The 14775-nt window shown below is 39.2% G+C and overlaps 1 long non-coding RNA gene across 1 annotated transcript; it reads right to left on the reverse strand.

The window, feature by feature from the left end:
• Window positions 1–3210: 3210 nt before the first annotated feature.
• Window positions 3211–8507, reverse strand: LOC127130435 (uncharacterized). The gene is made up of 3 exons (XR_007806472.1): window positions 7872–8507; window positions 4813–7737; window positions 3211–4724 (listed from the first exon to the last, which is right to left on the reverse strand). It is a non-coding gene; the product is annotated as an uncharacterized LOC127130435 (long non-coding RNA).
• Window positions 8508–14775: the final 6268 nt, after the last annotated feature.

Below are 14775 nucleotides of genomic sequence, written 5' to 3' on the forward strand. Positions count from 1 at the left end.
AGACCGAAGATGAATGGTGCTGTAGAGGCGGCGAACAAGAATATTAAGAAGATTGTGCAGAAGATGGTCGTGACGTACAAGGATTGGCATGAGATACTGCCTTTCGCTTTGCATGGGTACCGTACCTCAGTACGTACGTCAACCGGGGCAACCTCGTACTCCCTTGTGTATGGTATGGAAGCTGTCCTACCTGTTGAAGTGGAGATTCCTTCTCTGAGAGTCTTGTTAGACGTCAAGCTTGACGAAGCCGAATGGATTCGAACAAGGTTTAACGAGTTTAGCCTTATTGAAGAGAGACGGCTAGCAACTGTGTGCCATGGGCAGTTGTATCAGAGAAGGATGAAAAGAGCCTTTGATTAGAAAGTGCGTCCTCGAAGCTATCAGATCGATGATTTAGTTTTGAAAAGGATCCTTCCTCCCGGTACAGATAACAGGGGCAAGTGGACTCCTAATTACGAAGGTCCATATGTTGTTAAAAAGGTTTTCTCCGGTGGAGCCTTGATGCTTACAACTATGGATGGTGAAGATTTTCCGTCCCCTGTTAATTCAGATGTAGTCAAAAAATACTTCGCATAAATTGACCCGCTGGAAAAAAAGAATAAAAGAGTCCAGGCAAAAAAGGGCATCCCGGCGAACCCAAAAAAAAAAATTGAAAGAAAGGTTCAGGCAAAAGTTAGGGATAAAAAAAAAAGAATGAAAAGAATTTGTACGCCCGGTAAGTCGAAAACCCGCAAGGGCGGCTTAGGCAAAAATGGGTATCCCGGTGGATTGAAAACCCGAAAGGGCGGTCCAGGCAAACGAGGTATTAAAGCGAAGACTACAGTCTGAGTTATCTGTACTTCATCGCGCTTCGTCGTCTGCCATCTCCAAAGATGTGATCGGTCCAATCATTCTTCTCAGAAAGCAAGGAAGTTGGGAGGAACACAGAAGGATGATCAACATCTATCTCCAGAGAGCACAAATTTATCATTCTCTGGAAGAATTATTGGGCCAGTTGTAACTGTTCAGCTTGATAGATCCTCCTTTGATTCATTTACTCACTCCTTCGGTTGAGTTATTGGTGTTGAGGATTCAGTACCTCCATAAAGCATTCCCTAATTTCCAGTCTGTATATTGTCAGCATTTGCATTTCATGATCATTCATACATCATGCATATAAGCAAAATCCAAATCATGCATAGCCCGAAGTGCTTCGTGCTCATTTGCATAATCTCAGGTCTCGTTGTTGATTGTATCCCTTGACCTCTGAGACCAGTTATTACTGGAATCGTCTGTTAAGTCTGCTTGTCACCAGTGTCTTTGACCAAATCCAGTTGTAACTGGTATCCTTTAAGGTCTGGTTGTAACCAACATTTATTTTAAACCCAATTGTCGTTGGCATCACTGTCAGTCTGTTTATAAATACATTTGTGATTGATATCTGAAGTTTGGTTGTCGCCAACATCATATCAAGTTCAGTTGTTGCTGGCAAACTCCGTTGTAGCTGGTATTTTGTTTACTAATGGATTTTATCAAGTCCATTAATTGTTGGCAAAATTCGTTAAAGAATCTGGTTGTAATCCTGTGCTTACGGTCAAAGTCCAATTGTTGTTGGCACGTACAGAGAGTTTGAATACCTTGTCTTTCCTGATGGTTCCGTGAAAGTCATGTATAAGAAGACTTCCGTTTATCTTCGTTTCGCATAAATTCCCTGTTAGGAATCTCCAAAATCTGTGATTGGATGAGTTTCTTGTGAGAGATCTCCAGAACTATCAGATGTATTCTAAAGTGTCAGGTCATGTATGAACCTATTGTTGAAACTTACTTTGTGTGTTTTCCAATATTCTCAGGTCATGTATGAACCTATTGGTAAAACTCCCTTTGATTTTTCCCAAGCGATGTCAGGTCATGTATGAACCTATTAATTGAGCACTCTTTGAATAGTCAAGTGATGTCAGGTCATGTATGAACCTGTTGTTGAAAATTATTTGAATGTTCAAGTGTTGTCAGGTCATGTATGAACCTGTTGTTGAAAATTCTTTGAATGTTCCAGCATTGTCAGGTCATGTATGAACCCGTTGCTGTTGAGCTTTTATTCCAATATTCCCAGGTCATGTCTGAACCTGTTTTGGAGAATCTTTTTCTTTGATTATTCCAGTGTTGTCAAGTCATGTATGAACTTGTTGCTGAACCTTTTGTTCCAATGTTGTCAAGTCATGTATGAACTTGTTGTGGAAATTTTCTCAAAGTATTCAAGTTTGTCATCAGGTCATGTATGAACCTGTTGATATAATCTTTTTGAATTTTTCTGGGTTTTGTTAGGTCATATTTGAACTTGCTGTCAGAACCGTTCTTGGTATTCCCCAACATTGTCAGGTCATGTATGAACTCGTTGCTGTTGAGCCTTTATTCCAGTGTTGTCAGGTCATGTATGAACCTGTTGCTTTCTCTTTTGTTCCAGTGTCGTCAAGTCATGTATGAACTTGTTGTGGAAATTTTCTCAAAATGTTCAAGTTTGTCATCAGGTCATGTATGAACCCATTGCTATACTCTTTTTGAATTTTTTCTGAGTTTGTTAGTTCATGTCTGAACCTACTGTCAGAACCTTTTGATATCCCCTAGCATTGTCAGGTCATGTATAAACCTGCTGTTGAACTTTCATTCCAGTATTACCAGGTCATGTATGAACCTGTTTTGAAGAATCTTTCTCTATGATTGTTTCAGTGTTGTTAGGTCATGTATGAACCTGTTGTAAAAAAAAATTTATTCGGGTTTAGTAAGTCATGTGTGAACTTACTTCCGAAATCTCTTGTATTCTAAGTGTCGTTTATCAAATTTCACTTTGAGTACTCTCTAGTGTGTGTCTGATTCTCCAGCAAGATTGTTTTCCCCTACGAGTTGGTTTTTACCATTTGTCTGTCTCCCTGTGGACCATCAGCATTCCCCACAGATTGGTCTGTCTAGTAGCATCTCCGTATCCCTAACAAATAAATTCAAAAATAAAAATCCTGCATCCATGCATATCATATCATAGTATTTTCATTTTTCAGGTTCAAAATCTGGGTCTCCATGGTATTTAACCATCCCGAACTGCGATCTGATGAAAAAGTGTTGTTTCATTTTCCTCTGGTGGAGGATGTTTAAATAGGGGCAACTGTCATACCCCGATTTTGGCCCTGAAAATTTTTCCCCATCAGTCACTCGTTTGCATTCTTTTTTCATTCACCTTCGTATCTTACATTTCATATTCAAAATTCTACATTTCGTATTCAAAATTTTCATTCATGTTTCTTCATTCACATTGTGAAATTTTTCATTCATGTTCAAGAATTCCCGCCTACTCATTCATGTATCGATTACTTCATTCATGTTCAAGAAGTTTCTCCTGAAGCACTACTTGAGGTGTTATGCTCGTTATCGACTCTTTCTACCTCATTGAATGTGATGTCTGGAGATGGAATAACATTTAATGCCCGCTTACTTGATGCTGCGTCTGAACATGAAGAGGCCAATAAAAACCAGGAATATGGCTTATGACATTCTGGTTGAAATCGCCCATGCATTTGGAGACGAGGAGAGAGGTGGGAGCAGAGATAATCTATATCATTTTTTTATCAAGGTTGCTCACGGCCTTGTTGGGAAAAGTGATCATAGGATAAGTGCAACGGTCAAAGGTTTTAGTAGCCAAATCACAAGCCGAAGGATTGCATATGCATCTGAAGAGTGTGGTTGAGTCTTTGTTCAAGTGGCAAGCTCTCGCCAAAAATCATTTTTCAAGCAAAGTTCAAACTTCTTTTGGGAATGCTTGTCACAAAGTATGGATTGGAGGCTGTTAAAGTTGTCCTGCCTGAAGAGCATATGAAACTTTTGTCCAATATACGCAAGATTAAGGAGGGCGAGAAGAAAAGGATATATCCCCATGAAATGCCAATACAGACATCAGTATTGAGCTTGCATGTGTTATTATTTGAAATGTTTGGAGTCTATGCTGGCCATGAACACATGCAAGATATCGTTGGGTTGTTGTTCAAGTACATTAAACTTCTACAACAGTCTGGCGTTTGCAAATGGATATTTGAAGAGCTTTCAGCAGTTTGTGAGACTAAGTTTCACTATCAGGATAAAATTCCTCCTAGTGATTATGTTGTTAATATTGCATCAAATATGCAGTACTATCCTCCAAAAGATTGGTTGGTTGGATCATCACTGCCTTCTCTGTTTCTCTACCCATTAGATTCACAACTTTGTGGTGGGATTGTTCTTCCTTGAGTTGGTGGAGAAATTTGGAGTTGCACCGGGTATGCTAGGAATTCTCATACTCCTGTATGATAAATTGATAGCAGAAAAGAGTGGTTAACCGAATCGGACAGCTCGGGTAGCACTGTTAGTGCAATTCACAACGTTAATGAAATTGAAATGGGATACAGTTAAATGTTAAGGTCTTTGCTTAACCAGCAGTGACAATGACAAAGGTTGTACTGTAGGAACTACTGCTCTGGAAAAAAAGCTACTTCTAATTGTACATGCAGCCTGCAAATATGTCCTCGAGAATAAATCTGATAACAACATCCTGTTGATTCAATCAAGACTCGGGTACACAGCGTAACCAGAACAGAAGCCTAAAATCAATTCAAAATCCGGTTCACCAAGGCTATTCCGACAAATCAAATCCAATCTGGTGAAGCTACCGCGGTGAAGCTGAATACTGAATTAACAGTGTCATGTCGATTATGCCCGAACAAAACCTACAGCATTGAGTAACACACGGATAATTAAGGCATAATTGAAACGATCCCAAAGTTCACAGCAGTAAAAAAGCTAATTTTTACTTACAGTAAGCGATTAGTACAAGTGGGGAGGAGGGACCAACAGGTATGCTGTTATTAGAAACCTGTGAAAGTAGATCGGTTTTCATTTTGACAACCAGCGCCCTGTGATAATCAAAGCCGAAACCAAAACGGCAAGTGAAGTTGGATTCAAAACAGCAAGCCGCCAGCAGCAGCAAAGTGGCCAAGCAAGCTGCATTGGGATTTGTTAAAAGGACATTGGAGCGGTACCATCAATTTGAAGATGCAGGCAAGAGCTGCTTCAACGAGCCTTTATTCAAGGATATGTTCTTAGCTGCTTCTTCTCAACGGCTTCCTACGGTGTCCTCCCATGCTACATCACATGATGCATCTGAGATGATAGATAAGGGTACTTGGTTGGATGATGCTCGGACTATTCCTCCTCGAGAGTCATCTCATGAAACTAAAAGCAACATTGTTGGTATTCAAGGATCCTGGCACATATACTCAATTGGTTCTTGAGACTGCTGTCACTAAAATATTGTCCCTTCTTGTGTCTGCTTCTCAGATAGTACAGACACTTGTTCAAATTGTTGTGAATATACAACCAACATTGATCCAGGACAGCTTATGGTCATTTTGGTGATGCAGTTCATCTGGATACCACATGCAGAGCTAACCAGTATAGAATGCCATTTGCCCTTTTACTGGAGTAAACAGTCATGATTAGTTGGTTTCGTTTGGTTGTGCATTCCTTTTTGTGGCTCTTTAAGGCATTTCTCACAGCAATGAGTGACCGACAGCCTGTCTCAATAATTACTGATCAAAACAGGGCCATACAGGCAGCAATTTCACAGGTTTTCCCCACAAACTCGCCACGGTATTAACAAGTGGCATGTCTTGAGAGAAGGCAAGGAAAAGTTGGCCCATGTGTGTCTTTTGCATCCAAATTTTCAGGTGAACTTTATAATTTCATTAACCTGACAGAAACCACCGAGGAGTTTGAATCATCTTGGAATTCTATCCTTGATAAATACGAGCTTAGAAGCAATGATTGGCTTCAGTCACTGTGTATTGCCCGTGATCATTGGGTTCCAGCATACTTCCGTGATTCATTTTTGCTGCAATGTCTCCTAATCAAGGATTTAGTGTTTCTTTTTTGATGGTTACGTCATCCAACAGAGGACATTGCCTTTGTTCTTTAAGAAATATGAAAAAGCTTTAGAGAGCTGGATTGAAAAGGAAATAGAAGCAGACTTCGAGACAATTTGCACAACGCCGGTTTTGAGGACACCTTCACCAATGGAAACAGGCTACCAATCTTTATACAAGAAAAATAGTTTTGAAGTTTCAGGAAGAGCTAGTTGAAACTTTTGTTTACACTGCAAGCATAATTGAAGAAGATGATATAAATAGCACATTCAAGGTTGCAAAATTTAAAGACGTTGACAGGGCATATACTGCTGCATTCAACCATGCTGAATTGAGAGCTAAGGTACTTGCCAAATGGTTCAGTATTCAAGCCTTCTTTGCAGGCACACTTTAACTGTTTTCATTGTGACAAATGTACTTACATTACCATCCCATTACATCTTAAAACGGTGGACAAAAAATGCCAAAAGTTGTGCTGGATCAGATGATCGTATGGCTGAATTACATAGTCAGGAGTCTCTGACATTGAGGTACAGTAATCTATGTCGGGAAGCCGTAAGATATGCCGAGGAAGATGCAGTAACTGTGGAAACTTATAATGCCGCAGTGACTGGTCTTAAAGAAGGTGCAAAGAAGTTGCTGCAATGAAAAGAAGTGCTGCCAAAATAATACCTCCTAATAATCAAGTCAGTGGGACTACTTATAATAACAAGAAAGCCACCATCAGTTCATCTTCAGATTTAACTCCTCTTTTGTGGCTGCGACACGATGAAATAACAAGGATGATTTTAATGATTCTGGTGCTCCAGTTCAATCAGTTGCTAACCTAAGATTTACCAGAGTGTTGCCATTGCGAGGGCATGGCAGGATGCAGCCATGGGTAGGAAATTGATTGATGATGGCCAGAGTTCATCAAAAATATTTCAAAAACTGTACGAGACGAAGAACTCTTATCAGTGCTCAATCTAATGCCGCTGTGGATGAATTGGTATCAAGAATTTCTAGCCCTGGTCTCTATGGAAGTAATGGAAAAATGTACAAGCCTTATCTTGTGAAGGTTGGAAATGCTAAAACAGTCCATCAAAATTCACTCCCGTTCTTTATTGATACACTTGTCGGTCAATGTATAGCAGAAGATAGGATCCCTTCAAAAGATGGGAAGAATGATTTGAGAGTAGATTCATCAGCAGTGTTGCGGTCGAATATGGAGAAACTGATTGATTATATCAGGTTCTATGAAACCAAGCGTGCTAACTTAAGGGCTGGGCATCCTGTTATTATGCTTACAGAACAGTATAGAATGCATCCAGAGATATGCAAGTTTCCTTCGTTGCATTTCTATGACAACAAATTACTAAATGGTAGCCAAATGTCTAGCAAATCAGCACCATGTCATCAGACCGAGGGTCTTGGGCCTTATGCATTCTATGATATTATTGACGGTCGGGAGGCTCATGAAGAAACTCTGGTGCAATGTCGCTTTGTAATGAACGCGAAGCTGATGCTGCGGTTGAAATACTAAAGTTTTTCAAGAAAAGATACCCAACTGAATTTATTGGTGGAAGAATTGGCATTATTACTCCACACAAATGTCAACTTCCTCTTCTGCGGTCTCGTTTTCTTAAGGTATTTGGATCCATAACCATAGCTGACATTGAATAGAATATTGTGAATAGTTTCCAAAGTAGAGAGGTCGATATATTGTTACTCTCTACGGTAAGAGCAGCTCAGTCAAGCATTGCTACATCTCAAATGAGCTCAAGTTCTATTGGCTTTGTTGCTGGTATGAGACGGACGCGAGCGGAAACACCACAAGTACCTGAAAACCAATAAAATTTAAAGAGGATGAGCGAAAATAACTAGCAGTGAATAACCATTTACCGGCAGTGAAAATATGCAGCAACAAAAAGGAATTGAAACATTATCAAAAAGAAAGTACGAGGTACATGTTACCTTTTTCAGAATAAGCACCAAGAATAAGCACAAGAAAGCACTTCCAATTTCAATACTCTTTTGATCTCAGTGACTAATTTCAAACCCTAGCCAGTGAATATGAAAGCAAGAACACTCTCTTCTTCATGAGGAGAAGATTGGCGGCCACGATTAAAAAAAAAGGAGAGGAGAAAGACATTTTCGAAATCTCTCTTTGCAACACTGTTCGCGCAGAAAAATAACCCTCCATACTCCCCCATGCTTCAGCTGTAAAAAACCACAAATCCCTTAAACTCTCTGTTGTCTCCCTTGTTACAACCAGAAAGGCTACAACCGGAACCGCATCACAACTCGACATTTTTCCGGCAACAACAACAATCTTCGAGCTCAATCCATTCTTCATTTTTCTAGCATCAAACGTTGGCTATTGGGGTGAGGGCATCCTCGCCTAAGTCTCCACTGTAGTCACCCAAATCCGATCTCTTTTGCATAGGTAATGATTTGGTTACGCGTTTTTTATTATTGTTTGTTTTGAATATGCTTGTTGAGTTTCTTTACACTCCATGATTGTATCACTTCAAAATATGTTTGGATTTAGATTTCAGTTTGAAAGGCTTTGTGATTTCGGTTTTGTACCGGCGAAAAATGTTTTGTGAGATTTGCCGTTGTTTTAACATCACCATGAAGCATTCGTTTCCTTGCTGGATAACATGTTGTTTCTCTGTTTAGCTTTTCTTCACTTGTGCATTTGTTTTCCCTTTTATTATTTTTTCTTGTCAATCTCATCATCAGTGGACCGGTGGTGGAGTTGGCCAGAGTGTTGGTTTGGTAGGCTCTTGGTTGTGGGTTCGATACCCATATATAGCATTTTGTTTCTTTTACCATTCAATTTTTCATGTTTATATTTTATTATGATTTCTCCTACACTCATAGTTTCATTATCACTTAATAACATAAATTTGGTTTCCGTTAATTTCATCATCCATTCAAAACCGCTTTAAAAATATAAATCACCTAATTCTCGATTCAATGTCGAGCCCATTTCTTTTACCATTCAATTTTTCATTTTATATTTTATTATGATTTCTCCTACACTCATAGTTTCATTATCACTTAATAACATAAATTTGGTTTCCTTTAATTTCATCATCCATTCAAAACCGTTTTAAAAATATAAATCACCTAATTCTCGATTCAATGTCGAGCCCATTTCCATACCCTTGTAAGTCGATTGCTTTTAAGCATCGCCATCAACCTCACATAGCTTACTCTTGGGCTTTCTTACAATGAGACAGTTCTCTTGCACTTACATTCATACATTGCATTATTTGTTGTTTGGGCCCGATTTAATTATTCCAGTACTTTGAATCCCCATTTGACAAAATGTATCCCCACTCCCATGGCATGTAATAATTTTATCGCTTTCTATCTTTTTGTTATTGCTTGACTGTTTATTTAGCTACTAACACAAGAATAAAATTAACCATTTCCAAAAAAATCAAAAAAAAATAAGACTCGATCCAACGTCGAGTATCTCCTAAATAAAACAAATAAATCAATTTCTCCATCCCATTCTATTCCATTTCTTTCAAAAACTTCATCAAATGCTTGATCCAACGTCAACCCATTTTTCATAATCAAAATTCAAAAATATTAATTCATATTCAAGACCTTTTCAATAAAGATGGAAATGGAACGTGGTGTATACCGCGCACTCCTGAGACTAGGATTCGAGACGGATGTCTCGCTCATCCTAGTTCTCGCCATCATCCAAATTTATCCAATTTGTTTTCTCTCAAACCTTCATTCAAATCTTTCTCAATCGCTCATCAAAGCTTGATCTATTGTCAATTCGTTTTTACAATAAAACTCAAAATACTTAAGTCCTATCTAAACACTTTTTTCAATAAAGGTGGAAATGGAATATGGTGTATACCGTGCACTCATGAGATTAAGATTCGAGGCGGATGCCTCGCCTATCTTAGCTCTCGCCGTCATTTAAAATTGTCAATGCGGTTTATTCAAACCCTTTCTCAATCAAAATTCAAAAACACTTAATTCTTAGTAAACACTTTTTCAATAAAGGTGGAAATGGAACTTGGTGTAGACCGCGCACTCCTGAGACTAGGATTCGAGATGGATATCTCGCTCATCCAAGTTCTCGCCATTATTCAAAACACATCAAACCAATCAATTTCTTTTTCTCGCCGCCGTGCGATTAACTCTTAAACCTTTTCTCAAACGAAAGGTACTTTGTTTCAAAATAATGCAAGGCAATGTTTTTCCACCTGTTTTGGGTAGTCCAACAATGTTTTCGTCGATTTGACACAAAGTAGCTTTCGCTAAAATCGACCAACAAACAAACATTTTTCTACCCAGAACTACGTAAGCCTTGACTTCTCTATTGAGATACGTAGGAGCAGGATTTGTAAATTTTGTCAGGCCCACTAATAAAAAACTTAGGTTTAGTCCTTCGTCAAAAATCCAAAAACATTTCTTCTCTCTCCTATTCTTTCTTTCCCATTTAATAACTTGAAAAGCCTAACATTTCAAACTAACATTAACGCGCACAACTGACCTAATGGTTCCCGTTGAGTACAACGGATGTGAGGGGTGCTAATACATTCCCCTTGCGTAATCGACTCCCGAACCCTGATTTGGTTCCGACGACCAATTTCATTGTCGTTCTTTCTTGGGCTTTATCGATATTTCCCCTTTCCTTTTTAGGAATAAATAAAGTTCGGTGGAGAATCTGTTCAGTCTATCATTGCGAGCGTGCGATTGCGCTTCGCTTAAGGTCGTATACCCATTTTTTCTATGAGGTACGACACTAGCTAGTTCGGAGTGGCGTGTCGCACATGCAAGCTACTCCGAAATGACGTGTCGCACATGCAAGCTTCTCTGAAATAAGGTGTCAACCATGCCAGCTACCAAGAAGTGACATGTTCAACATGTAAGAGACAAGACAGACACGTGTCAGACATGCAGACACACACTCCAAATGAATTGGCGCCCCCACTCATTCCTTGCACATGGGCGCCAATTCAAGTGGAGACACCATGTATTCAGACCTCGAAACCAAGAAATCAGACCTAGGTCTTGCATGTATGTCCCTATGGAGGCGCCATTTTGAATGGCGACCCCTCTTAAAGGTTGTACATGGTCGCCAATTCATTTGGAGACATCATGCAAGCATAACTTTTCATGCTCCCATCCATTTGCCTATAAATACATCCACTCCATCAACACTTCTTCCACACCATCACTCTCACTACTTCTTCTTCAATACTTCTTCTAAATTTTCATCTGCAATAACTTCTTGTAGTTTCATCTACACTAACCCCCCGATAAAATGTCTATCCTCACAATGGGCGAAGCACATAGAGGAACGGTTGCAAACATCGCAACATATGTAAATTTTTTCTTTTGTTAACTTTTTATCTTCCATCTTCACCAACCCCCTTTTATTTTGACATACCAACTTAGTCAAGTTTTTTATTCTTTCTTTTATAGGATGTATCAAGGTTCCGAACTCGGGTCCACGAATATGTCCCTATGAACCCGATGATTCAACCTTATGTTGAACTCACCGGTTTTGGTCATATTAGCAAGATTTTTTCTTGGTCCATAGATAACAAACTCATTCTAGCTTTATGAGAAAGATGGAGACCAGAGACACACACATTTTGGTTCTCAAACGGTGAGTGTACCGTGACGTTAGAAGACGTCTACAAGCTTTTAGGACTACCCATTGAAGGTAAGGTTGTTAATGGTAAGACCAACTATGCAAATTCAATTTGCATGGAGCTCTTAGAGACTGATTTGTTAGGTGATAATGCAAGAGGTCAAGGTATACTACTCTCACGCCTTAAGGTGTACTATAATAGTTTATACTTAGATGAGCATTCTTCCAAAGATGCTCGAATAATAAAAACTTGATGTTACATTATGTTGTTAATTGGCTCGTTTTTATTTCCTGAAGGTAGTGGTTCTAGCATGCATATTATGTACTTACCTCTTCTTAGACATATAGATAGAATAGGAAGTTACAGTTGGGGATCTGCTTGTCTAGCCTACCTCTATAGCTCCTTGTGCAAAAACTCACACAAAGACACGTCTACATTTTCTGGATGTGCTGTTTTGCTACTAGCATGGGGATGGTCAAGACTACCGTCTCTAGCACCGGTCAATAACAACCCTTTCACATTTCCGTATGCACAAAAGTAAGTTGTTTATATTGTTATGTCTTTACTTTCTTCTTTAAAGTTTATTACCTCTAACTATTTTTTTTTGACTTTGTGGTGTAGATGGTCTGCACGTGGTATGAGTTACAACAGATGTCCAAGACATTGTATTACTCAGTATAGCAACCTGTTGGATCACCTTCGACCGACAAATGTAAGCAAAATAACATAATTATTTCATTATATTTTGTTAACTTTTTCTACATTGATTATAATTCTATCTTCTTTCACATTTCAGTTCATTTGGCGTCCATACCTTAATTTGGATTATGACCATGAGGTCAACGTTGAAGACGCAGCCGTATGGACTGCATGCACACCGATAATACGGTTCACAACTATGGAGATGCACAACAGTGATCGTGTGAAGCTGCAGTTCAATATGCTCCAAAATATCCCAGATCCCTCAACTAGCCTAGGAGAATGGCATCTGCGTAAAGTTAACGACCAATGGAACTTCAATCCATGGCAAAGCTTCGCAAGATCGGAGTGTCGCAAATGGAAGCACCGTCATGACCATGTGTTAACTGACGCAGTCATGCCAACTGAAGAAAAACCAAGTCGTACTTATATGGCTTGGTACCGATCGGTTGGTTTTCAGTTCATCGCCGAGGATATGTACCTATACGACCCACGCCAGGAAACTTACACACCAGAAGGATCAACATCTAACCCCCAATAACATTGTCAGCTGGGTTACTCACAACCCCCTATCCGTCAAACTTTCCGTTCCACAAACATACAAACATACAACAAAAGCATGCCATTCACCCAACCCCAATACCAAGAGCATACCCCTTACCACCACCAACAAATTGACCATCAACCTGAGACCCAACATCGCTTCGCACCCACCCCGTCACCCTACCAAAGTCGCCTTAGCCAAAACACCCAACGATCATTCAACACCAACCACCCCTCCTCCTACCGTAGCCAAGAAGGCCAAACATCACAAAACAAAAACATCCAACAACCATATCTCTACCAAACACCCCAACAACCTTTCCAACCTTTCCTCGACGCATCGTTCACACCCATGTCTCCCTTCAACCGTCCTGGTCGCCCATCAATGAGTCAAACATATCCCAACTTCTCTGGCATGGGTCATGAGCTCAACTACGGCGGTACACCATCGATGCATACTGAAGAATATGCCCACTTGTCTGAATACCTCAACGGACCTTCTCATGTAGTTGGTAGTGACGCTCCTAGCCCCTTAGATGATCAAACACCGATGGAGAATCGTCAACGTGGGTTAGGGCCAAGGGTTAGGGTAGCTAGAGGATGTGGGACGGGAGGTCGGTTAGGTGATCCTGGTCATCACCATTAGGTTTCTTTGTGTAAACGAATTTTTTTATTAATATCAAGTGGTCTTACATCAAATTTATCCATCACTTATACCCTAAAACACAAAAAATTGCATTTTAGGAGGAGTCTCCAATAGAATTGGTGACTCCTCTTAAAACCTACACAGGGGTGCCAATTGGATTGGCTAGGGCACCTGCCCTAACCAATCCAATTGGCACCTCCATTCAAGTTTTAAGAGGAGTCTCCAATTTAATTGGCGACTCCTCCTAAAAGTGGGGTATTTTGGGATTTTTTTTGAAACCAGGGGTATTTTGGGAATTTCCTTGAAAAAGTGGGTTATTTTTGTAAAAAAACCGTCAAATGAATGGACGAATTCATGAAGGGTTTATTTTTGGGAAGAAGGGACTCGGTCAATGGATGGGCAAGTGGATGAGGGGCCGATTTTTTTTTAAAAATTTAAATACATTTTGTTACTAATATTAAATAATTTTATAATAATTATATTATTTAAATAATATAAATTATAGTTTTTTTAAATAATTTTTTTATATATTAAATTTTGTTTCTATAATAAATTTATAATTATATTAATTAATCATATAAATAATCGTGTGAAAGTAATATACATTTTATTGAATTACGTGGAAAAAATACATTTTATTTGTTATAGTGACCGTCTGGTCCACATTTTGTGCCTATTTTTTTTTGTGTTTTCCATTGCCTAACTCTTCATCTATTTGTCTTGGGGGAGATGAAGATGAATCGAAATACATATCTTGATGTTGATGTGTTGTATTGGGAGGCATATCCAGTAGGTGCTCATCCGTGGGATCAAAGTCGGGTAGTGAATGTGTTGGTTGTGTGAAGGTGTTGGGTTGAGTGTGTTGAATTGGAGGATAATAGACATCATCAAGGTTGAATGTAGAAATGGATTGAGAGAATGTATTGTTAAATATTTGGGGTTGTGATTGGGATTTTGAGTTATCAAGGTCTACAAGGAGAGTTTCCTAGGACTTCCCCATGAGGAGAGTTGGCCATGATATGAAGGATTTACTCTTTGCCACGACGACTCTATGAGAAGGAGGAAGAAAGGGCACCCAACCATCACCCGGATTAGAACCGAAATGGACAACGTTGAAAAGGAAAAGAGAATATGTGAGATTTGCTGTGAAATAGGACACATGCGTAGAAAATGTCCAAATGTTGCATGATTCTCTAAATGATTATGCTATTTTTTTATTATCAACTTTTAAGCACATATTATGTTATCAACCCTTGTGTATTTCTAATGTCTTTTGGAAACAAACATTATGGAATACATTTGATATTAAAGGATTCCGGTTACAAAGTACAATCACAACAACTTAAATTCA

Source organism: Lathyrus oleraceus, chromosome 1, assembly GCF_024323335.1.
Source record: "Lathyrus oleraceus cultivar Zhongwan6 chromosome 1, CAAS_Psat_ZW6_1.0, whole genome shotgun sequence".
In the NCBI taxonomy this organism is placed as follows: Eukaryota; Viridiplantae; Streptophyta; class Magnoliopsida; order Fabales; family Fabaceae; genus Lathyrus; species Lathyrus oleraceus.